Source organism: Apium graveolens, chromosome 4 (assembly GCF_009905375.1).
Source record: "Apium graveolens cultivar Ventura chromosome 4, ASM990537v1, whole genome shotgun sequence".
In the NCBI taxonomy this organism is placed as follows: domain Eukaryota; kingdom Viridiplantae; phylum Streptophyta; class Magnoliopsida; order Apiales; family Apiaceae; genus Apium; species Apium graveolens.
This window is the reverse complement of record NC_133650.1, coordinates 107,256,175-107,282,055: the sequence shown is the minus strand read 5'-3', so window position 1 is coordinate 107,282,055 and position 25,881 is coordinate 107,256,175.

Sequence of the window (25,881 nt, the reverse complement as noted above, 5' to 3'; positions counted from 1 at the left end):
GAGCACTACAAGAAGTAATTGTTGTTAAATAAGAAAATTTAAGGAAGCTTTAATTCTTAACCGCTAAGAGTTATAGTCTTTGAGTGTTGCTTACAATTCAAAATCTTTTGAAACTTTCTTTTCTGATCAAGAAAGTTGTCCACGCTCAATCTCAAATTTCATATATCTTATAACTTAAATTTCTTCTTACAACTGAAATACTTGAATTCTTTTCTAAAATGTTGCCAAAAATTAAGTGTCATAATTCTTGAATTAAGTTCACCACTCAGAAACAACATTTAGTTGGTTAGAGACTACTTGCTGAGGTAGATCTTGATGATACTAACAGAGACACAGAGGTTTCATCAATCTTTACTGAAGACTCTATGATAACTTTCATTAAACACATTCAAGTGTTAGTTCTTTGCAAGAAGAACAAAGGTTTGAGATCATGGTACATGACAGTAACCTGATCAAATCCTCCCCAATTCAAATGGAGGTTCTCATTATTGATGAACAACAACTGTCATAACCACAGTATCTACTATGAGTCTAATTGTGAATTCACAAGGTATAAATACTAATGTTACTTTATCAACATTTATTTTAAATACTGATTTAGTTCTTTCAACATTTATAGTATGCTTTTTATGATATAAATCCTATTGACATGATTACATCTAAACCTTAGTCAAGGATTACCTCTAGTTGTATGATCACAGATCACCCTTCTATAGCCACCTCTTATTTCTATAGGACAATCTTTCTGAGACTTTTTCTGTGAGATGTGTGAAAAGATTGAGAGAAAAAAGAATTTAAAAAACGCAAGATCCTTCCTGAAAAAAGGAGAGGTAGATGAGAGATAGGATTTAGTAATCCTTGTGAGGAAGCTCTGACTATTAAAAGTCATGAGATGTGTGGTGTGAGGAGTAGTGAGACTACTATAAAAGAATAGAGAGATTAAGTTTTAATTTGCTATATTTTTGCAGATGCTGAACATCAGTCTGTTAAATCTTAGGATAACTCTGATGTATCAAAGGCTATTGATGTCCCTGCAAGTCTAAGTACTGTACTTTCTTGCAGTCCATACATTCTACTATTCCACCACATGAGATAATCCCTATTTTTGTTAAAAAACAGTCCATTAATTCTTATTTTCCATCAATTGAAGAAATCCATGTTGTTACCGAAGATGTAGTAGCACAACAGTCCATTCATAAAGATTTATCCATTTCAGAATCACCACAGCATTCTACAGGACCTGAACTCCTAGAAGTTAATCTTGAAGCTCCAATTCATTTATCTACAGTACTTGAAGATGTGGAGATAACTGCTAAAGGTGTTAAATCTTCTGAAGCCACTAGATCAATTTCTCATTCTATTCTGCATTATGAAGTTGATGATAAAGTTCAGAAACTAGTGCAACATCCAGCTACTATTGAAGAATCTAATGATGGTAAAGAAACTCATGTATCTAATGTTATGTTAGATCTTGAGAATGATCTTTTCTTTCATGAAGATATGTCTATGCATGTAAGACAACAAAAAATGAAAGAGTTAGATGCTAAAAAGAAGCAGGATTATTCTGATAATCTCTGGAATGCTCATTGGAAAGATTATACATATCCTATTTCCAGAACACGTGTAGTTGAACATCTAGAAACAGCAGAATAGAAGATTACAAATCATGATGTGATGAATCATCTGAAAGCATCAACTTTGGTTGTTAAATCCTTACACATAGCTCGTGAAGCAACTACTACTCAAATCAATCAAATTAAAGAATCATTGATTGCTTCAAAGCTACTTACTCATCAGGAAATTCAGAAATAAATTTCACCAATAGTTATCAGATAAACTGCAATTGAAGCCAGTCAAGCTAGATTGGAAGCTAAACAAGATCAAATGTCTGATCAATTTACCAAAGTAAAAAATTCAATGCCAAAAAGGGGGAGAAAATTGATAAATCTAAATGCAAACAGTTGCCATTATTAAGTACTGATGATGAAAATCTTGATGGAGGTAATAAAGGGGAATATAAGGAGAGTAAAAGAGGAAGCAAGAGGAATAAAAGAAGAGTTGAAGAATTGACTGTGACTACTAAAATGCAAAAATCTTCACAAGTCACAACTGTTGCTGATGAAGACCAAGGTATTCTGAAGAAAGAAGTTGGTGCTGAAGCAAGCCAATATCTTCAAACTCTAAAAGTTAAAGGAAGAAAGACAACTGAAAGGCATATGTCATAGCCTACTCGTTTATTCGAGTATTTAACTCAACTCAAATAAGAATGTAATAAGTAAATAGTGGATCTATCATCAGAGAGATCTCACAAAGTAACATCTGTCAAAGAATAAAGAAACATTGTTCATCTGCAGACTTGAAGATTCACTGGAAGAAGTTCAAGAATTTGATCATGCCTCAGTGATATAAATCAAGATCGTGGATTTAATCAAATGACAGAGATCTCGTCAAGGTATCATTTATTACAAGGATTCAATCAGAACAACAAAGTCAAGACATGAAGAAAAGTCACGAAAGTTAGTCACTCATGAACCAGACAGTACATCGAGTGTCAGCATTGAAGTGGCGGAATTGATTCATAAGTCTCAGTGACTTTCAGAAGATTGTCAGAAGAATGGATGCTGCTCAGGGTTAGTATTAATTCTCTATTAATTAATTAAGTCATATAATTTAATTAAGAAAATAAATTATATCTGCAAGGATTAATTTATTGATTAATTGAATTAAATTGATTAATTAATTTAGAATTAATATTAAGGATTAACAGAATTTTAATTGGTTAAAATCTGTTTTAATTCTAAAAAGACAACTGATTGTACTAGTATGACAATCGGTATGACAATTGATAGTCATACCGAAAGTCATGCTAATTCAGTTGATTGTCTTGATAGAATTATTATTTAGATTAAAATCACTTATTAATTCAGAAAAACAATTTCATTTGAACTAATATGACAATCGGTATGACAATCAATAGTCATACCGAAAGTCTTGCTAGTTCATTTTAATTGTCTTGCTAGCTCTAAAAATTGTCACACCGAAAGTATTATTGGACAAAGGATTGTCATACCAGTTCATTAATCTCGGCTGTGTTGATTAAAAAGCAGCAGAAGCATCCAATTAACTTACACACATACAGAGAGCAATCAAACAGAAGCCAAGAACAAAAAGAGAACAAGCATCCAAATATTTCATCTTATCTGCTAATTCAAGATTACAATTTCTAGCTTGTAAAGTTAAATCCAATCAACTAGAAATCACTCTCTTGTTCTTGTGTATCAATCTAGCGGATTAAAATCCCTAGAACTTAATCTCAAATCGCATTTAGCATTTGATCTTTTAATTACAAAAATAGAAAAAGTTCATGTTGAATTTATTCTAGATTTGTAATAATTGATTTGAGATTAATCCCTTGTAACCGATACCGTAGTTGTAACACCTTTCAAGTTTAATAAAAGTTTTATTTAACTTGAATTTTGTTTCACAATTTTATTCCGCATTTTATTCGACTAAACGGTATTGTTTGCATTCAACCCCCCCTTCTACAAACAAATTGGGACCTAACAATTGGTATCAGAGCCTTCTGATTAACGTACAAATCTAGATCCTAGACTTTTGTGTTTCTTTCAGTTCTTGAATTTTTTATTCACTAAAAAAAATTCATAATGACTACACAAAAAGTTGGAACCGTTAAAATTCCACTTTTCGATAAAGAAAATTATGTTATGTGGAAGAAGAAGATGCTACTGTTTTTACAGGTTGCTAATCCCAAATATTTGCAAGTGTTGAAGAAGGGTCCAAAAATTCCTATGGTTATGGAACCAGAGGTAATAGAAAATGATGTGGTGATCACCAAAGCGAGAACTTATGTGAAGGATCCTGAGGACTTCTCTCCTGCTGAAATAGAAGAAGCTTCCCTGGATGCTAGCCTTCAATTAATCTTAGTAGATTCCCTTAATCCCCTGATGAATAGACATGTGATGAATTGTAAAGATTCCAAACATATCTGGGAAACTATTGAGATTATTAATGAAGGCACAGAGGAAGTTAGGGAGAACAAACTAGAAATCCTAACCTCTGAATATGAATATTTCAAATCAAATCCAGGAGAAGGAATCACTGAAGTGTTTGAGAGGTACAATGCATTGATCAACAACCTGAACATTAATGGTAAATACTATTCCATCAGGGAGGTCAACAAAAAGTTCCTTTTAACACTGCCAACTCATCTCGAACATAGAATCACTGCCATAAGAGAAGCAAGAGATCTGAGTGAGATTTCTTTGGAAAGGCTCTATGGTGTGTTAAAGACTTATGAGTTGGAGCAGATTCAGCAGAAGGAAGTTTACGGGAAAGGAAAAGTGGTCAGCACGTCTACTGCTCTAGTAGCTGATGAACAACAACAACAACCACAATATCAACAACAATCTCAACAGTCAGAAAGAATGGTACAGTCTTCCAAGGTTGAAGATAATGTGATAGTAGCAGAATTTGATTCTCCTACTACAAATCAATCAGGAGATGATTATTATTCCTTGGAAGAACTGGAGCAATTGGAGGATGAGTCAATGGCCCTGATTGTCAAGAGATTCTCAAATGTCAGATTCAAAAGGAATCCCAAGTTCAAGTACAAGTCCAACTACAACAGATTCCAGAAAGGTGGATCTTCATCCTCTAACACCAGCAGTGGTGGGTATAAAACAGGGATGGTTGATCGAAGCACCATTCGATGCTTCAACTGTAATGAGTTGGGACACTTTGCCACAGAATGCAGGAAGCCAAAACAAGCTAGGAAGAACTCTTACGATTCTAATCAGAAGAGTAAATCTGAAAGGGCGTACCTGGCAAAGGGAAGAAGCTGGGATGATACTGACAGTGAAGATGAAGAAGTTGGGAATCTTGCTCTCATGGCTAGTAATGCAAGCACCTCATCGTCAAGAAAAGAGGGCATTAAACAGGTACAACCGGTAGTGTGGATTCTTGACAGCGGATCGTCAAGACATATGACCGGAGATAGAGCCCTGCTATCAAATGTGGTTGAGAAAGCTGGCCCAGTGGTTACCTTTGGAGATAACAGCAAAGGTTTAACGGAGGGATATGGTTGTTTGCAAGCTGGAAATGTTATCATTGAAAATGTATATGTTGTGCAAGGACTTGAACACAATCTGCTTAGCATTAGTCAGTTCTGTGACAATGGCTACAATGTTTTATTCGACAAGCTGAAGTGTCAGATTCTGCACAAGAAAAGTGAAAAACCCTCCTTAATGGGAATCCGGAAAGGAAATCTGTTCGTAGCTGACATGAACTCTGGAAGCAATCTTGAAGTCAATTGTTTCTATGCAAAGGCATCGTCAGATGAGAGTTGGCTATGGCACAAGAGACTTTCCCATCTCAATTTCAAAACAATGAATTCTCTTGTCAAAAGAGAATTGGTAAGAGGTCTGCCTCAGCTGGAATTCTCTCCAGAAGGACTATGTGAGGCTTGCCAGAAAGGAAAGTCAAAGAAAGCAAGTCACAAAGGCACTGACACATCTTCCATAACTGGTGTTCTGCAATTATTGCACATGGATTTATTTGGTCCAGTTAATATCCTTTCTATGTCAAAGAAGTGTTACTGTCTTGTGATAGTTGATGACTATTCCAAGTATACGTGGGTTTTATTTCTTCACTCTAAGGATGAAACACCACAAGTTGTGATTGATCATATCAAGATGATTGAGTTAGATTCTAACGTCCCTGTTAGAGCAATAAGGTGAGATAATGGGACAGAATTCAAGAATACACTTCTCAATGGATTCTGTACAGACAAAGGGATTACCAGACAATTTTCAGCTCCTAGAACCCCTCAGCAAAATGGAGTGGTAGAAAGGAAGAATCGTACATTGATTGAAGCTGCAAGAACGATGTTAAATGAATCAGGTCTTCCAATGTACTTTTGGGCTGAAGCTGTCAATACTGCATGTTATACTCAGAATCGAACTCTAATCAACAAAGACTTCATGAAAACTCCTTATGAGATTTTGAATGAACAGAAACCTTCTATCAAATACTTTCATGTATTTGGTGCCAGATGCTTCGTGCTCAAGGATGGAGATGATCGTCGTGGTAAGTTCGAGGCAAAGGCATATGAGGGTATTTTTGTTGGATATGGAAGAAGATCATATAGAGTGTATATCATTGATCAACACAAAGTAACTGAAAGTGTCAATGTTACATTTGATGACACTAAACTCCCTAGTATCCAAACTGAAGATCCTTCTGAGAAACTGAAGTTTGATGATACGTCAGATTCAGAATCAGAACATGGTCAAGAACCTGAGGTTGTTGCTGGTGAAGAACCTGTTAATCCTGATGATACTCAAGGTAATAGTGATGGAAACTTTGGCAACAATGGAGATACCACTGCTACTGACGGAGAATCTTCAAGTCAACATGGCAACAACTCAGGGGGAGATGCTGAAGGATCATCTAGTAGGACACAACATCACAATGAATTTCAAGGCGAATCATCAAGATCACATCTTCCAAGACAGACAGTCTGGAATAAAGCTCACCCTTTTGAGTTGATTATTGGTGATCCAGATGTTGGAGTCAGAACTAGACGTGCTACTCAAAATGAGTGTCTGTTCTCAGGATTTCTTTCTGAGATGGAACCTAAGAAAATTGAAGAAGCACTGACTGATCCAGATTGGGTGATTGCTATGCAAGATGAACTCAATCAGTTTGAAAGTCAAGAAGTCTGGAAACTGGTACCTAGGCCTGTACACAAGAAAGCTGTTGGTACTAGGTGGGTATTCAGGAATAAACTAGATGAAGATGGTGTGGTTACAAGAAACAAGGCAAGACTGGTAGCTAAAGGGTATTCTCAAGCTGAAGGCATTGATTATGATGAAACCTATGCTCCAGTGGCTAGACTTGAGGCCATCAGAATATTTCTGGCATTCGCAGCATTTTCAAACTTTAAAGTTTATCAAATGGATGTCAAGAGCGCCTTTCTGAATGGAAAGCTGGATGAAGAGGTATATGTAGAGCAACCTCCTGGTTTTGAAGATCCAGATCATATGGATTTTGTCTTCTTTCTTTTCAAAGCTATCTATGGGCTAAAACAGTCTCCAAGAAAATGGTATGACACTCTCTCTGAATTTCTTATTGAAAATAGCTTTATTAGAGGTGTCATAGACAAAACTCTCTTTTCTAAAAAACATAAGAATGATACTATATTAGTCCAAGTCTATGTGGATGATATAATATTTGGGTCTACTAATGATAATCTCTGTAAGAGATTTGCTAAGTTAATGCACAGCAAGTTTGAAATGAGCATGATGGGAGAGCTGAAGTTCTTTCTTGGATTACAAGTAAATCAAAGGTTAGATGGAACATTTATTTGTCAATCCAAGTATCTCAAGGAACTCCTCAAAAAGTACAATCTAGAGGATTCTGCATCAGCAAGGACTCCATCAACTACAGCTGTCAAGCTTGGACCATGTGAAAACTCCATTAAGGTAGATGTCACAAGCTACAGAGGTATGATTGGCTCGTTACTCTATCTTACTGCAAGTAGACCAGATATTATGTATGCTACATGTTTATGTGCAAGGTTCCAAGCGGATCCTAGAGATATTCATCTCGTTGCTGTTAAACGAATCTTAAGATATCTTAAGGGAACACCAAATCTAGGTATTTGGTACCCTAAAAAATCTGGTTTTAACCTTGTCGGATATACAGATTCAGATTATGCAGGAAGTGTTGTTGATAGGAAAAGCACCTCAGGAAGTTGTCAATTCCTAGGAAGCAGGCTAGTCTCATGGTACAGCAAGAAACAGCAAACAGTTTCCAACTCAACGGCCGAGGCTGAATATATTGCTGCTGGAAGCTGCTGTGCTCAGATCTTGTGGATTAGGAACCAACTACGAGACTATGGCTCTGTATTGAACAAGATTCCTATTTTATGTGACAACACAAGTGCAATAGCCATCACCAACAACCCTGTGCAGCACTCGAGGACAAAGCACATTGACATCAGGTATCATTTTATTAGAGAGCACGTCATGAATGGTACTGTTGAACTATTTTTTGTTCCAACAGAAGAACAAATAGCAGATATTTTCACTAAACCACTTGATGAATCCACATTTACCAGATTAGTTGGTAAATTGGGCATGTTGAATAGTTTTAGTGATTAATTTAGTTAATATCTGGGATCTGTTCTTGAATGAATTTACAAATGAATTTTTCATAAATGAAAAATTCATTTGCAAATTTATTTTATCATTTTATCATATTTCTTGCTTATTTCTATGTAATATATATTATCTTATCTATTTTTATTTTCCCTACTTGTTAATTTAAAATATCTCAGAATATTTTATTTCCTCTAAAAATGTTTTTCTATGAATTTTATTTGCTAAAATTCAACAGAAATCTATTTTTGGAATAAAAATAATTAATTCTGAAATATTGTCTTTGTTTCTGTAAAAATTATAAGTTTTTATTTCAGTTTTACTATTTTGTAATATAGTTTCAGTACATATATAGTAGTCTGTTCCTTTTATTTTATTTTCTACTGCAATGACAATCGGCAAGACAATTGAATTGTCTTGCTGAAAGTCATTTCAGTATATGTTTGTATATGTTTGAATATGTCGGTATAGTTTATACTGGCAAGACAATCGGTATGACTATCGATTGTCTTGCCAGTTATAAACATTATATATATATTTCATTTTATTATTATACTGGTATGACAATCGGTATGACTATCAGATTGTCATACCAGTTATAATTTTAGTATTTATTCTGTTATTTTCTTTCCTTCTTTTGCCTGGTATGACAATCGGTATGACAATCCCGGATTGTCATACCAGCTGTAATATAAAGGCATGTGTTTGTATTGTTTTTAAACCATTTCAACAGTTCAGTTCATTTCAAAAAAAAAAAAAAAATCGAACAGTTTTTTTTCTCTCTTAAATTTCTCTCTTCTCTCTCTTCGAACTAAAACCAACAATCTACTATTTCCTTGCTCGAGTTTTTACTCAGCAAACTAATTCATCACTTTGTGATATATACATACAAGTATATATATACAGAGGTGCTGTTGGATTTTTCTTAAATAAAAACAAAAACAAATAAAAATCAGTTTGCCCCTTCAAATTCAATTTGTGTTTGTTGATTTTGAACTTTTTATTTTTATTTTCAATTTCTGATTTGTGTCTTTTGGTTTGTCAAAACTGTGTTTGTGAGTTAGGAATTTTAACGAGATACATTTCTGTCTAAATTTTTCGATTATAATTAATTTAATTCGAATTATTAAATTAATTTAATTAATTCGAATTTTCTTAATATTATTCTTAAAATTCTGAAAAGCGTGTGTCTTATTATTATTTTAAATGGCTCTCAATTTCCAAATTGTCGCGCATAATCAGGTTGGTTATTTTAATCCGGAAAAATGTGATGTTGAAAAATTTAAGCCATGGATTAGATTTTTAAATGACCATTCGATTGTTAGCTCTGCTATTAAATCAAATGTGATTTTAAACGTCGATCTACTTAGACTGATTTGCACAACTTCTACTGTGGCCGATGATTCAAAATCTTTTTCATTCACCGTCGCAAACACACAGTATGTAGTTGATGAAACAGTCGTCAATCGTGCGTTAAATTTTCCACTAGACAATTTCTGTAATTTACCCTCTGAAAATGATATCACAAATTTTTTCAATGCTATTCACTATCAGGGGGTGATCAATTTAACCAAACTTTCTAAATCAAATTTGGTGTCTGAATGGGATATTTTCTTCGATACACTTTCCAAAGTGTTTGCCAACTGCACAAAATCCAATTTTCATAACATCACTTCCACTCTGCAGTATATTGGTCTTGCGGTTGTTTTCAATCAAAGGATCAATTTTGGCAAACTACTTTTTCCCATTCTCTTGAGACGTCTAACTTCTGCTTTACGTGATCATTCTACAAATCGTAGGGTATCATGTTACTATGCTCATTTTCTCATGCTTATAGCAGATCATCTACTCACCCCTGAACACAAAGCTCTTTTTGCTAACTCTGCTGTAACCGAACCCCCTCCAGTTAGCAAAAAGATTTACACTCGCCAAGACACAACCTTCAAATTTATGCAAGTTCCAGTACTTGTATCTGCTTTCATGGCCAATTATATTCCCTTACCTATTTTCAATCTTCCCGGCCATGAACAGCAACCTCAACCTCCAGTGGTACAAGCCACCCAGGCTCTTCCATTACAGGTAGTAATTCCTCACTCTCACTCTCTTCCTACTTCTGTTGAAAGACCCCCAGTGGTTGATAGGGCTGACCATGAAGTTGTAGAACCACAGCTTCAATCCCAGGTCATAGAGCCAAACACAGAGTCTCATACTATCTCAACCTCTCCCCCACTGTCTAAAATGTTACCCAGGAGATTACTAGGAAGTAGTACATTGTTAAATATGAGTGAACCCTCAGCTCTGCCTCCTCCTAAGAAAAGAAGAACATATTCTGAGGCATCTGAAAGCCCATCCTTGTCCTCCCAACAGGACATGGACTTTGAAATGGCCAATGAACAGTTACTAGAGGCATTCTCTCAACAGGATGCATCTATTGAAATTCGCCATAGGGCCATGGCATCTTGTACTGAGTCAAGCACAATTCCATTACTCACAATGGAACCATACACTTCCCCAGCTCATACTCAGGACACACAGCGAGGAGTGCACGTAGAGTCGGTTACAGTGCCTGCCATAGTTACGGCAGAAGAGCAGTCACATGCTTCAGAGGGAAAATCTGACTCTCCGCCATCTTTAATAGAGTCCTTTTCTCCCCTCCCAGATCCAACACCTCTGGCTCCCTTATGGGATTCTCCACTCGCAGATTTATCTGGAGAAAGTGGACGGCAACTCGGTCAATCTATCCCTGAAGCAATTCAGACATCTATTCCAAAAGATTTGATAGGTTTGACTGAGGATCGGGACTCGCGAATTCCCATTGCACCACCACTGACCTCTCTTGAAGAGGCTAGGGTGATTTTTAATGCAGGTACAGAAGAACAGCAACTGGAAGACTCCTCACGAGCAATTATATTGAGAGAAACACATGCACGTGAGATGAGTGAACCAAACACGAGTGAAATTTAGGTGAGAGCACACACAGACACTGATACTGTAAACCTGTTAGCTCAGATTGCTGCCCTAAAAGAAGAACTTGCTAAAAGCCAAGCTGAAGCTCAAGCATTCAAAGCACAAGTGGTTGAACTGTCTTCTTCTTCCACCTCTGTCAACAATCAGCTTGCAATCATAAGGAATGACATCTCAGATCTAAAGACCACTGTAATACCAAAGCTCAATTCTATTCAGGACACTCCAAATTTATCAGCTGATGACATATCCAACTTCTGCTCTCTACATACAAGAATGACTTCTCTTGAAGACCTCGTTGAGATGAATTATTCACTGGACTCCTCAAGATTTCTAAAGATAGAGACGGGCATGGAACATCTCAATGAAGGGATGAAGCACCTATATTACATGATCAAGAATTCTCATTGCCCTAATGAAGAACAAAGAGCTTATTTTGAAGGACCGTCTGGTGGAGGATCAGGCTCTGGAGGTGATAGAGGTTCCAAAGGAAAGTCATTAGAGGATCCCTCAACTAAGGGGGAGAAGAAAGGGAGTAGTGCCAAAGGGAAGGAAAAAGATACCTCTGCTGGAGATAAAGGAAAGGCTGATGATGTCTACTACAGTGGAGAACAGGATGACTTTGATATTTTTGACATTCCCACTGAACCAGTTCAGGAAGATAAAGATGGGTTATTTGAAGCTGAAGAGGAAAGTGATTTTGAAGATTGGGAAGAGGAAGATACAGTGGATCCTATGTTTGAGAAATAATTTCAGAAAGAGCAGTCAGAGATGAAAAGAAAAGAAGCTGAACTCAAGAAGGTCTCTCAGATCATTGACAGGAGGAAAGACATACAAAGAACAGAAACTCTTCAAAAGCAACGTCTTCATGACATTAAGGCTCAAGAAAGGAGAAGAGATGTCATACTAAAGATTGGTGAAAAATGGGATGAAGCTAGGAGAGTACTCGATATGCCTCAGCTGAGCACTAACAATGATAGGCAGTTCTTACATCTTCTTGACAAGCTGGAAATCTCAAATCCTAACAATGACATGTACATGAATGCTATCAAGACTGAAGTCTCAAGGATCACAGCTACTTTTGATAGATCCCTAAATGAGATGAGCATTTTTGTATATTGTCAGAGTGAAGGATCATTCAAGGTGTCACTTCATCTATTTGAGAATCGTTCTTTGTCAGAGATTTGGGTTCTTTTAAACAAAGTCAAAAGAAGCTCAGAATTGAATGAAGTTCTTCGAGAAAGGCTTAAAGAGTTTGCCAGCAGGGCTAGTCCTCAAGTGGTCAACAATCCTCATCAGGTGAGATTCTTTAAGTCTGATTGTCTTCAAATCTGTCAGCTAGATGTACAATCTCTTAAAGACTACTCAGCTAAGCATCTGGTCTGGATGGAACATCATTTGAGAACTGCTGGATATTCATCCATGTTGAAGACTCAAGCTGCTGACTTGATTCAAGCTTATTGTGAAAAGAATGTTAAAAGGTACAATCAACTCAAAAATAAGCTGAAGTCAGTTGGAGTTCAACCAGTCAGACCTGCAAGCTTCACTTCAGAAAAGGATCGTGTCTTTGACAAGGAATTGCTTCAAGATTTAGAAGAAGGTGAAGTCAGAAGAGAAGACAACTGAAGTCAATTAGCTCAAAACTCAATGTAATATGATTAGAGCTTTATGAATCAAGATAGTCTAATGTAGTTATATGTTCAGGCTAGAGGAACATCTATCTTGTATTCACTTGTAAATTTCATTTGGAATCTGGAAAATGTTAAATATAATCCATAACTTTTCTGCTATTTACTTTACATTACTGTTTATATCTTTTTCTTATTTGTTAGTTGAGTTATCCTCTAGGTATTTGTTGTTATTGTCTAACAAGCAAATAGGGGGAGATTGAAAGGCATATGTCATAGCCTACTCGTTTATTCGAGTATTTAACTCAACTCAAATAAGAATGTAATAAGTAAATAGTGGATCTATCATCAGAGAGATCTCACAAAGTAACATCTGTCAAAGAATAAAGAAACATTGTTCATCTGCAGACTTGAAGATTCACTGGAAGAAGTTCAAGAATTTGATCATGCCTCAGTGATATAAATCAAGATCGTGGATTTAATCAAATGACAGAGATCTCGTCAAGGTATCATTTATTACAAGGATTCAATCAGAACAACAAAGTCAAGACATGAAGAAACGTCACGAAAGTTAGTCACTCATGAACCAGACAGTACATCGAGTGTCAGCATTGAAGTGGCGGAATTGATTCATAAGTCTCAGTGACTTTCAGAAGATTGTCAGAAGAATGGATGCTGCTCAGGGTTAGTATTAATTCTCTATTAATTAATTAAGTCATATAATTTAATTAAGAAAATAAATTATATCTGCAAGGATTAATTTATTGATTAATTGAATTAAATTGATTAATTAATTTAGAATTAATATTAAGGATTTACAGAATTTTAATTGGTTAAAATCTGTTTTAATTCTAAAAAGACAACTGATTGTACTAGTATGACAATCGGTATGACAATTGATAGTCATACCGAAAGTCATGCTAATTCAGTTGATTGTCTTGATAGAATTATTATTTAGATTAAAATCACTTATTAATTCAGAAAAACAATTTCATTTGAACTAATATGACAATCGGTATGACAATCAATAGTCATACCGAAAGTCTTGCTAGTTCATTTTAATTGTCTTGCTAGCTCTAAAAATTGTCACACCGAAAGTATTATTGGACAAAGGATTGTCATACCAGTTCATTAATCTCGGCTGTGTTGATTAAAAAGCAGCAGAAGCATCCAATTAACTTACACACATACAGAGAGCAATCAAACAGAAGCCAAGAACAAAAAGAGAACAAGCAGCCAAATATTTCATCTTATCTGCTAATTCAAGATTACAATTTCTAGCTTGTAAAGTTAAATCCAATCAACTAGAAATCACTCTCTTGTTCTTGTGTATCAATCTAGCGGATTAAAATCCCTAGAACTTAATCTCAAATCGCATTTAGCATTTGATCTTTTAATTACAAAAATAGAAAAAGTTCATGTCGAATTTATTCTAGATTTGTAATAATTGATTTGAGATTAATCCCTTGTAACCGATACCGTAGTTGTAACACCTTTCAAGTTTAATAAAAGTTTTATTTAACTTGAATTTTGTTTCACAATTTTATTCCGCATTTTATTCGAGTAAACGGTATTGTTTGCATTCAACCCCCCCTTCTACAAACAAATTGGGACCTAACAACAACTCTGTTCTACAAGGATCCAAAGATTCAATTATTTGATTCTGAGGTCAGTTGAAGAATATTTGCAAAGGAAAAACCTGGAGTTAATCTTGAACAGCTAAGGCAATGGAGGAAGACTTTAAAAATTCTATGAAGACATCAAATGCTGGTATTTCTCAAGTACTTTATGAAAATGATCCTTCTAACAAACCAACCAGAGGTATAGTTATAAGGGAAATCAGTCAGGCAGAAGATGAAAGATCTCTCAGATCACAAGCTATTGGAACTGCTGACATGAAGCTTAAAGGAAAGGAGAAAATAGAAGAAAAGTCAAAGATTTCAAAGTCTAAAGCCAAAGATGGAGTCAGTATCTGAGGAATTCAAATCTTAAACTCTGATAGATTTAATCTATATAGTAGTTCAAGCTCTTGATATTGAAGAAAATTTAATTGAAGCAGAAATCATCCAAGCTGGTCAAAGAAGGACGATTTCGGGAATCATTCTAAGCTAAGGAAGTGGAGTTAACCTCTGACATTGCTCAAGTTAAAGAAGCAGTTGAAGATGAAGAGTTAAAGTCAGATATTCACTGAAGCAAGATTGAATATGCTTACTTGATTCCTGCATTTAGATAGTTTTGACATCATCAATTGAAACTTGTCCATAATTCCATAATGAACAAGTAGGGGGAAGATTTTTAGGAGCAATTGATGATATCAAACAAAAATTATCAGAAGCATCTACAGATGGTAATTACTAGCATCGATGGATGATAGTTTACAAGCATCGACGGATGATGATGACATCGAAGGATGTTGATATTCAACGGATAACGATATTAACGGATGATGATGTCAACGGATGATGAAATCAGTATTTGTCACATCAGTTGATCTTTGAAGAGGAAAAGGAAACAGGAATTTTAAGGCGGTGAAGGACTTTATCTCAGAAGCAATTGTATAGGTTTCCTTGTTATTAATAGAATAGGATTCCTTATACATTGGTAGTTGTGCTCTATATAAAGCATAGATAAGGTTCATGCTATAAGCATTGCGACATTGTTATAACTTTAACATAACCTAGTAGCTCTCAAAGATATCTTGTTCATCCTTTCGAGAGGGTACTTGTGTAATAAGTTTTTATAAGATTAATATACAAACTGATTGATTCTATTGAAGCTTTGTCGAATTGATTATATTAACTGCATTCACCCCCTCCCTCTACAGTTGATTAAGGCCTAATAAAAACATAATTGGATTGGGTAATAATTGTATGGATAGACAATTATTATCATAATTGGGTTGGGTAATAATTTTATGGGTAGACATTTATTATTATAATGGGATTAGGTTATTAGTTTTGGTGGTCAAGTTTGTGATGGCTATATATACATAGTCATGTTAATGTTTTGATGTATGCTTAAGTATTGTTTGACTTAAGTATCGCGTGAGTCAATACCATTTGGTGAGATTGATTGTATTATATATAATTGTTTGGATTAATAATACAAGTTGGGACGTGGGTTTTTCTGCGTCATATATTATGTGTGTGTTTTTTATTATTTGTTTGGTTCTATATTTGTATGTATTCCCCCTAACAGGTGCTATGGGCAGTCACTGGTCATGGCAGAAATGGATTCTGAGAACAGAAAGAAGGCCATGTCCCTACCCAAGGGACAAAGCCGAAAAAAGCACCGGGAACACCTCAGAATGAGACCAATGATGGATGTGAATGTCATTTAAGATTCGTGTTATAGTGTAACCAACGCAGATGCCCGAATTTAAATTTCATGGAAACCAAAGAAAAGACCAAAGTTGAACCAGCCGCACAGACAGTATAAGTTGAACTTGATCCCCGGAACCCCACCTGGAAGTTGAAGATTGGAAGATGGATGGAAACAACATTTCAAAAAGAACTAATTGACCTATTAAAAGAATACGTAGAAGTATTCCCATGGAGCCTGGAGGACATGCCCAGGATTGATGAATCTGTGGCAATACACAGTCTGGACGTTGACCCCAAACAGAAGCCGATTAAACTAGAAAAGAAGAAATTTTGGTCTGGAGCGCCAACAAGCAATTGATGATGAAATACAGATACTACTGAAAGCTGATTTCATTTATGAGATCAAGTATCCGTATTGGCTAGCAAATGTGGTGCTTGTCAAAAAAACTAAATAGCAAGTGCATGATATGTGTTGATTAGACAAGCTTAAACTCTGCGTGCCCAAATGACTCATACCCTCTTCCCAACATTGAATAGCTGATCAATGTGACATCTGGACATGTAATTCCAAGTTTCATGGATGCCTTTTCTGGGTACAATCAGGTCAAGATTGAACTGAAGGATATTGCAAAAACAACCTTCATCACTCATCGGGTTGTATATGCTTTTCTCATGATGCGATTCAGACTCATCAATGCTGGAGCAACTTACCAAAAAATGATGAACATGATTTTCAAAGATCAACTCAGAAGGAATATGGAGTCATATGTCGATGACATGATTTCCAAGTCCAAGACTGTCCCGGATCACATCAGAGATCTCAAAGAATGCTTCTATAACTTGAGGAAGTACAATATAAAGCTTAACTTGGAGAAATGCGCATTCGGAGTACCATCTAGAAAGTTTCTCAGATTTTTGATTAGCAAAAGAGGAATTGAGGTAAACCCGAAGAAGATTAATGCAATCATGGAGATGAAGGTTCCTATAATATAGAAAGATATTCAAAAGCTATCTGGATGCCTCGCAGCCCTTGATAGGTTCATCTCAAAGCTGGAAAAAAGATGCCTACCATTCCTCGAGTTGCTCGAAGGAGCCCGAAATAAGAAGTTAATAGAATGGACTCCGGAATTCAAAACAACTTTGGAGGAAGTCAAAACACACCTCATGAACCCTCCCAGTTATTTCCAAAGAGGAGCCCGGAGAACCCCTCTCACTCTACATAGCTACTGGTCTGAAGGCCATCTGTGCCACACTTATCCGCAAAGAAAAAATGACTACAAAGCCCAGTGTATTATGTGAGCCAGGTCCTCAAAGACCTAGAACCTTGTTACCCAAACCTGGAAATTTTTGCCTTAGCCCTTGTCCACGCAAGTAGGAAGCTTAGGAAATACGTCCGGGGCCGAGAGATAAGAGTTGTGGCGCCCTCTAAACCCGGGTCAGAAGTTTGGGGTCCACACATACACATATTATATATAAACCTACTTATATCAGTAATAAAGAAAATAATATGCAATGACCCTACTTATTAGCTTCCACGGATTGCAACAGGTTAAAGTATGCACACAAGCCATGCATACACACTTATATTACAAACGTCCCAAGTTCCAACTATTTAAACTTACAACTGAATAATAAATATTCTTACAAACTTCACAAACTTAAACTATCACAAAAGTCTTCAGCTAGCTTATTCCTCTTAACTTGGAATCCTAGCTTGCGCACTGGATTGGGGATCTTCGCTACCAACGGGTTCCTTCTTAAATGGAAATGAACATAAACAAAATCGCACAAATGAGCTAACTAGCTCAGCAAGTCACATTGACCATACTGAGATTAAACAATGATCAAGTGAAATGATTTAAGGTATCAAGTTTGTGGATAAGAAATGATTAGAATTGGATATCTAATTTTCATTTTAAAACCCAAGGTTAGGCTGTTGATCGGTCATGCACTAACCCCGAGCAAGGCACACAGTTTTGATCTAATTACTGAATCCAAGGCACACATTGGCCTAATTTGACCACCAATATGGTCTGACCACAAATCTGGTCCATATTTATATAAAACAATCCAATTCTATAGCAATAACAGAATAAACAATGTAAATCAATAAACAGAATCATAAACAACATTAGGTTCCAAGCATAAGATGGTTTGCAATCTTCATAAGGAAACATCATCGCAATCACCAGGGTTGGCTATCAGCCGGTACAAGAATTGGAAAACAAAAGGATCAACTTCTTATGGATATAAGGATTTGTCTTTCAGTGTGTAAGGTATAAAGGTTTGAGTGTTTAAACAATTTTGGTTCAGTGTTCGGTATATAGTTTGCATGTATTTATGGAGTAGTATCGTATGTCTGGGATTCGTATCTGGGTATTCAACAATCAATGGTTCAGAAAGAATAAGGTTCACGGCTCAAAGATCAATAAATGGGATCAAGGTTTAGGGTTCAGTGCTTCAAAGAACTTGCAGTATAAAATATAACTATCAATTATTCACATTGTATCTTGAGAAAGTTCAGAACACTTGCCTCGTCTTAATTTGCTAACGCTTCACTAGCTTTCAATCACAATCTCCTATTCTCCGACTATCTGCTTCCCTTTCCTACGTCTTGCCTCTTCTGCTCACATATCACAAGTATCTATCAATACTCATCTCGTATGATTATATTCAATATAAACTTCTGTCAACCCTTCGTTTTACCCAAATCCGATTTACGGATTGAAAGATACGATTAAAACAGTCATATGATATACACATACGCATTTAACACGTCAATCAATGCACATATAACAAATAACACGTAAGGTGTTCGATGAAAATACTTTTTCAAAGAAGATTTGATGTTAAAAGGATTTTTCGAATATTTAATACGAATTTTTAAACATTTTACGGAATTAAATCGGGTCGTTGAATCATTTTAAAATAATAAACAGGGTTCGATTGGCCGAATCTGGCTTTAAAATAATTTTATAATAATTATTGAGCCTTGAAAACAATTTAAAATAATATTTTAAAGCTCGAAACTATTTTTCAGAATTTTTAAATCAAAAATTAATAATTTAATCTAAATAAATAATTAATTAAAATCAATCAATAATTAATTAAATCAATTAATCAATTAATTTTCGAATTAATTAACCAATTAACTAATTAATTATCAACTAATTAATTCAGATTTATTTTTGAATTAAAAATAATTTTTTGAATTAAAATAATAATTTTTAGAATTTTTAATAATTAAAAATGAATTTTTGTAATTAAAATAAATAGAAAATATGATTTTTAAATATTTTTAAAACAACAATCGTATTTTTGCAAATTCTGGAAACTATAGGGACTAAAGGGCATCGTTTTTAAAAGTTCAGGGGTCTGTTTACAATTTTGCAAACCCCTCGCCGGAAAACGATGGGAATTGCCGGAGAAGGCATTCCCGGAATCGTCACACCACCATCTCCTCCAGATATCATCTACACAACACCAGGAATTCATTCATGCAATCAAATCACGTCAATAACCCCTGAGTTGGCCGGAAATTGATCAAGAAACTCGCCGTCTCCGGCGAGTTTTGTTTGCTTCGAGTTGAGCAAACCAGGAATCGTCTGTTGATGTACTATACATGAATCGATTGCAAATTCAACCAGAAACACGATGCAATCAACAAAAACGTCTAATAACCCCTGGGGAAGAAACCCCCAAATTTTGATTGAAAACATTCATACGGGTTATAAACCCTAATTTTATCATTCGAAATTAAAACTCTGTTTTGAACATGTTACTGAACTCCAAATCAGTCATATAATATATCAAAATCATCAGGAAGGAAAGCTCTACAACATGCAATCATTAAATCATACAAAAAATCTCTCGAACAAAAATTCATATTTTAAATCAAGTTAATTCGAAAATAAATAAAAATATAGAAAAATACCAGTAGTTTCTGTAGTTGTAAGGCTTATTGATTCTGATATAACACCTCAAGACCTTCATTTTAAGTACTCGAGCTTTCCGATCGGAATCCGGTAACGCCTTGAAATTGAAGTTTGATTCACAGAAGTTTATATGAATATACTGTTTTTCTCTGTAAAATTATATAATTACTAACTGCAAATGATTTTCTGTACAAAATAAATACAGTAAGGGCTATTTATAATTACGGAATATTGGTACCCCGTTGGATCATACCGGATATAAAATATTACGTTTATTTGAGAAAACAGATCCAAAATGGTACCGATTTTGGGATAATTATCCAAATCTGTACATTTTGTACTGCGGTCTTGGTCTCAGCGCTTTGGTTACACATATTACGAGATGATAATTATAATTGTTTAATAAAAGGACCCCATTTATCAAAAATACGGGTTTTATCGATTTACCGAAACAAATTTTGTATTGAAAATATCGCGTCGGGACCCGCACGGGGAAAACCGTACGCCGGATAGAAAAAGTCAAAACATGGAAAATGCTCAAAATATTGCAATTAGGTTAGGAAGGAGTTCTCGGAAGAGTTTCGGGTTATAAAAACGTGAAAACGAGTGAGGTCGGCTGGTTCCCGATTATACAAAATAGTTTATAAATACTCGGAAAAATAATTTATTAAACCCATAAATCTTTTATAAAATCATAAAATAACATAAAAATTGATAGAAAAATATGACAATTATCTACACTTTATTTTAGACATACAAAAATTAAAATACTCAGATTATATCATATTTAAACATCCAAACATATATACCACTTAACAAATAATTCACAGAATAAATACATATCATACAGAATATTTATTTATTAACAAAAATAATTACACGATATATCCCAAATATTACATCCTTCCCCCTTAAAAGGATTCTGTCCTCAGAATCTCGTAAGAAAGCAGATGAGGGTACTTTTCTCTCATATCACTTTCTAACTCCCAGGTTGAATCTTCAACCTTTGGGTTTCTCCACAATACTCTTACTAACTTTACAACTTTATTTCTTAACACTTTCTCTCTTTCTTCTAGAATCTCTATCAGACTCTCTACATATGACAAATCTGCCTGAAGTTCTAGCGGCTCGTACTCAATTACATGCCTGGAGTCTGGATTGTACTTCTTAAGCATCGATACGTGAAAAATATTGTGAATGTGCTACATATGTGGGGGTAACGCAAATTCGTAAGCTACTTTGCCAACACGCTTCAAAATCTCAAAAGGTCCAACATATCTAGGACTCAGCTTTCCTTTCTTGCCAAATCTTGTCAATCCTTTCCATGGCGACACTTTCAGCAATATTAATTCTCCTTCTTCAAATTCCATATCCTTTATTGATTGAACCGCATACTTTCTTTGACGGTCTTGTGCTGCCATTAATCTTTTCTGGATAACTTTAACAACTTCCTTCGTCTGTTGCACTAATTCAGGCCCAAGTATCTTGCGTTCTCCTACTTCATCCCAATATACTGGAGATCGACATTTACATCTGTAAAGAGCTTCTTAGGGTGGCATCCCGATACTGGCATGGTAGCTGTTGTTGTAAGAAAATTCTACCAAGGGTAAATGCTCGTCCCAACTTCCTTTGAAATCAATGGCACAAACGCCTAACATGTCTTCAATTGTCTGAATTGTTCGTTCACTTTGGCCGTCCCTTTGTGGATGGTAAGCTATACTCATATTCAACCTAGTTCCCAAGCTTTCTTAAAATCTTCTCCAAAATCTTGAATTAAATCTTGGGTCTCGATCAGATACGATAGACACAGGAACTCCATGACGAACCACTATCTCTTTCAAGTACATATGAACCAACTTGTCTAACGAAAATCTTTCATTAATAGGCAGAAAATGAGCTGACTTGGTAAGTCTGTCCACTATAACCCAGATAGCATCGTGATTTGCTTTTGACTTTGGTAATCCGACTATGATATCCATGACAATGTGCTCCCACTTCCATTCTGGAATCTCTAATGGTTGCAATAATCCACTTGGTCTCTGGTGCTCTGCCTTGACCCTCTGACAGGTATAACATCTACTAACCCATTCTGCAATCTCTCTCTTCATATCTGGCCACCAATAATTTTCCTTTAAATTTCTATACATCTTGGTACTTCCTGGATGGATTGAATACCTTGAATTATGAGCTTCCTGTAAAATTTCATTCTTCAACTCTGTCACTGGTTGAATCCAAATTCTAGAAGAAAACCTAAGAATACCTTGATCGTCCTTTTGTGTGCACAACTCTTCACCTACCAAACGGTTGATGTCCTGATCCATTATTTCCTCTTGACACTTTCTTATCTTTTCTAAGCAATTCTGGCTGAAAAGTCATACTATACATCTTTACTTCGTCAAGCTTGTAAACTCTGATTTCCAATTCCAATTTCTGAAATTCCTTGTATAATTCCTCGGGTACTGATAACACATTCAACTTCTTTTTTCGACTTAACGCGTACGCCACAATATTTGCTTTGCCGGGATGATAGTTAATGGTATAGTTGTAGTCCTTAATCAATTCCAACCATCTCCTCTGTCTCATGTTAAGCTCATTTTGCGTGAATATGTACTTCAAACTTTTGTGACCCTTATAAATCTCGCATTTTTCTCCATATAGATAATGTCTCCAAATCTTCAAAGCGAATACTATGGCTGCTAGCTCCAAATCATGAGTAGGATACTTCTGCTCATGAGGTTTCAGTTGCCTCGATGCATATGCAATAACCTTATCGTGCTGCATCAGAACACAACCTAGTCCCTTATGAGAAGCATCACTATAGATTATAAAATTTCCTTGGTTATCTGGAAGTGACAAAACAGGTGCCGTTATTAATCTCCGCTTCAATTTCTGAAAGCTTTCCTCACACTTGTCGTTCTATATAAACTTTTCATTCTTCCGCGTAAGCTTTGTCAATGGCGTCGCAAATCTTGAAAAAATCGCCGATAATATCCCGCTAACCCCAAGAAACTTCTTACTTCTGTTGGTGTTTTTGGCCTTTCCCAATTCGTAATAGCTTCAATCTTTGTCGGGTCCACTTTGATCTCTTCATTCACTACTAGAAAAAGTAGAATAGACATCACCTCTTAGACATCGGTTGCTTTTCTGACCGATGTAAAAGGTGTTTTATACATCGATTTTTGGCAACCGATGTCTTTTGTTGTTATAAACATCAGTTGTTTAGCACAACCGATGTTATATGTCTGTTTTAAAAAAATTAATCAACGCACCTTCCCCGTTCCGCCCTTAACCAAATTATTCATTCCCTCCAAGTGTTTCCCCCCCTTGTTTTTTGACTTAGTAAAATTTCCCCCCTTTTTTCACCCACATCTTCCCCCTCTTTTTTATTAAAAAAAATTAAAATTAAAATCAAAAACTGAAAACTGAAAACTGAAAACAAAAACAAACAAAAACATTTTATCCCTCATCACTCTCTCATCTCTCAGTTCATCACTCTCTCATCTCTCATTTTATCCCTCTGTCAGCTCTCATTTCACTTTCCTGTGTAGATTTCACCTTGCTGCTCTCATCAAGGTTGCTCTCATTTCCCTCATTGCTCTCGTAGATTTGGGGGTTTCATTGCATTAAGTCAAAGTCGGAGTTGAAGTTCAACTCAGAGTTTAAGGTTGTAGTTCAAGTCGGAGATTGAAGCTAAGTTGGAGGTTAAAGCTTGAATTAGGTAAGTTTTAAACCCTAATTTCAGAATTGGGGGTTTCAATTTGAAACCCCAATTTTTTAATTTTTAATTAGTTTAAGCTTAAACTATCTGCATCTGCTTGTTTGAGTTGCTTGTTACATATTCTATAGTATGGAAATTAGTTGTTTGTCATATAGCAGACCCTAATTTGCTTATGCCCGTGTCTTTGTTTATTTTATTTTGTTTAAATGATAGGATTTTTGTTGCTCTTTTCTCTGTTTTCTCTAGGAAATGCATGTTATTTTCAGTTAAATAATGTAAACATTATTTTATAGTAAGAGGATGATAGACGAAATTCGCTTTTTGTTCTGTATATGTTGTTACAGCATATATTTTACATATAAAATGACAGGAAGATGGTTCTGTGTAGAATTTATAGTATAATGTAAACATCTTTCATCTATTGATAGTATAATGTAAATATTAAAATGCATGCCCTGTCTTGTACTACCAAATCGATACAAGCAGATTACTGAAAAGGATAATGACATTACCTTTTCAGTAATAAAAATCAACTTTGATTTTTGATGTCATACTTGGAATAAAAAAATTTATAAAAGAACACTTCACTAACACATACATATGGTGCTTATAAAGAAAATAATTACCTGGTAGAGAAGAAGGGTTACCTGGGAGGAGTTAGAAAAGCAGAAGTGGTTGGTTTGGGAATGTAATCTTTGAGCAAGTACTTAATAAACCCACTAAAAGTTATGATTCTTGTTTGAGAAATGTCAGTTAGCATGTGAATAGAGTTTTCTTGGCCTATGGAAGCTAATTCTTTATGAGCATCGGCGTCGGGTGGTGGTTAATTCTGCTCATTACAAATTATATTAATTTGCTATATTTATTGTCTAGTGGCATGCTCAGCTTTGTTCTGTGTTTCGTTTCATCATTTTAATCAATCAGTGTCGTGTTCTGCTTTGTCGGTAATTATACATAATAATACATATATATTACTAATTGTACGTTGTTTTTTTGAAATATTTGATATGGAAATTAGGTAGGAAATAGGTTATCCTACGAATATGGAGAAAGATTGGATTTCAAAAGAGAGGGATTCGTTGGAATATGAAGTCGGGGTTGAAAAGTTTTTGATTTACGCCGAAGAAAATTGTAAAAATCCTAAAAAAAATACCATGCCCCTGCTGTAAATGTGTTAATTTCAAAACATTTCCGGTCAAAGTAATAAGGGGTCATCTCTACGAGAATTATTTTAGTCTTGGGTATATTGATTGGATTTGGCATAAATCCAAGACTGATAGGTCGTCTGTTGGTAGCACAGTGCCTCCTCATGAAGAGGAGCAGAATGCAGATGCATTTAAATCAGCCTTTGAAGCTGCATCGGAAGCGGCGGCTGCTGGTGCTTCACAAGCTGCTGTGGTTTGTGAAGCAGCATATCGTAATCCGGGGGGTAAATCAGGGGGCGATGACTACGATAAAGACTCGCATGATTTTAAGAGGTTTGTGGCCGATGCTCAACAACCTTTATTTGAGGGCAGCGACTTCACAAAATTAGATTCGGTGTTAAAATTACATAACTGGAAAGCGAGATTCGGTATGAGTGATAGCGCATTTAGCGATCTTCTCTCTACAGTTGGCTCATTCCTACCTCAGGATAATGCATTACCTGTTAACACATATGAAGCAAAGAAGACTCTTTCGAATTTAGGCCTCGAGTATACAAAATTCCACGCGTGTCCCAATGAATGTGTTCTATACAGGGGTGTAAATGAGACTGCTTCGGAGTGTCCAGAGTGCAAGCTATCTCGCTGGAAGGTGGGTAAGGATGGTAGAGAAAGGTATAAAATCCCGGCAAAAGTTATGTGGTACTTTCCGATCATCCCGAGATTTAAACGGATGTTTAAATCTTCTTCGACAGCTGAGTTATTGACATGGCATTCCAACCAAAGAATTCATGATGGCCAGATGCGCCACCCTGCCGACTTTCCTTCTTGGCGGAATATCGATTACAGGTGGCCTGCCTTCGGAAGTGAGCCAAGAAATCTTCGACTAGCTTTGTCGGCTGATGGTATTAACCCACATAACAATGGACTGACTACTCGGTATTCTTGTTGGCCGGTAGTATTGGTAACATATAATCTTCCTCCGTGGTTA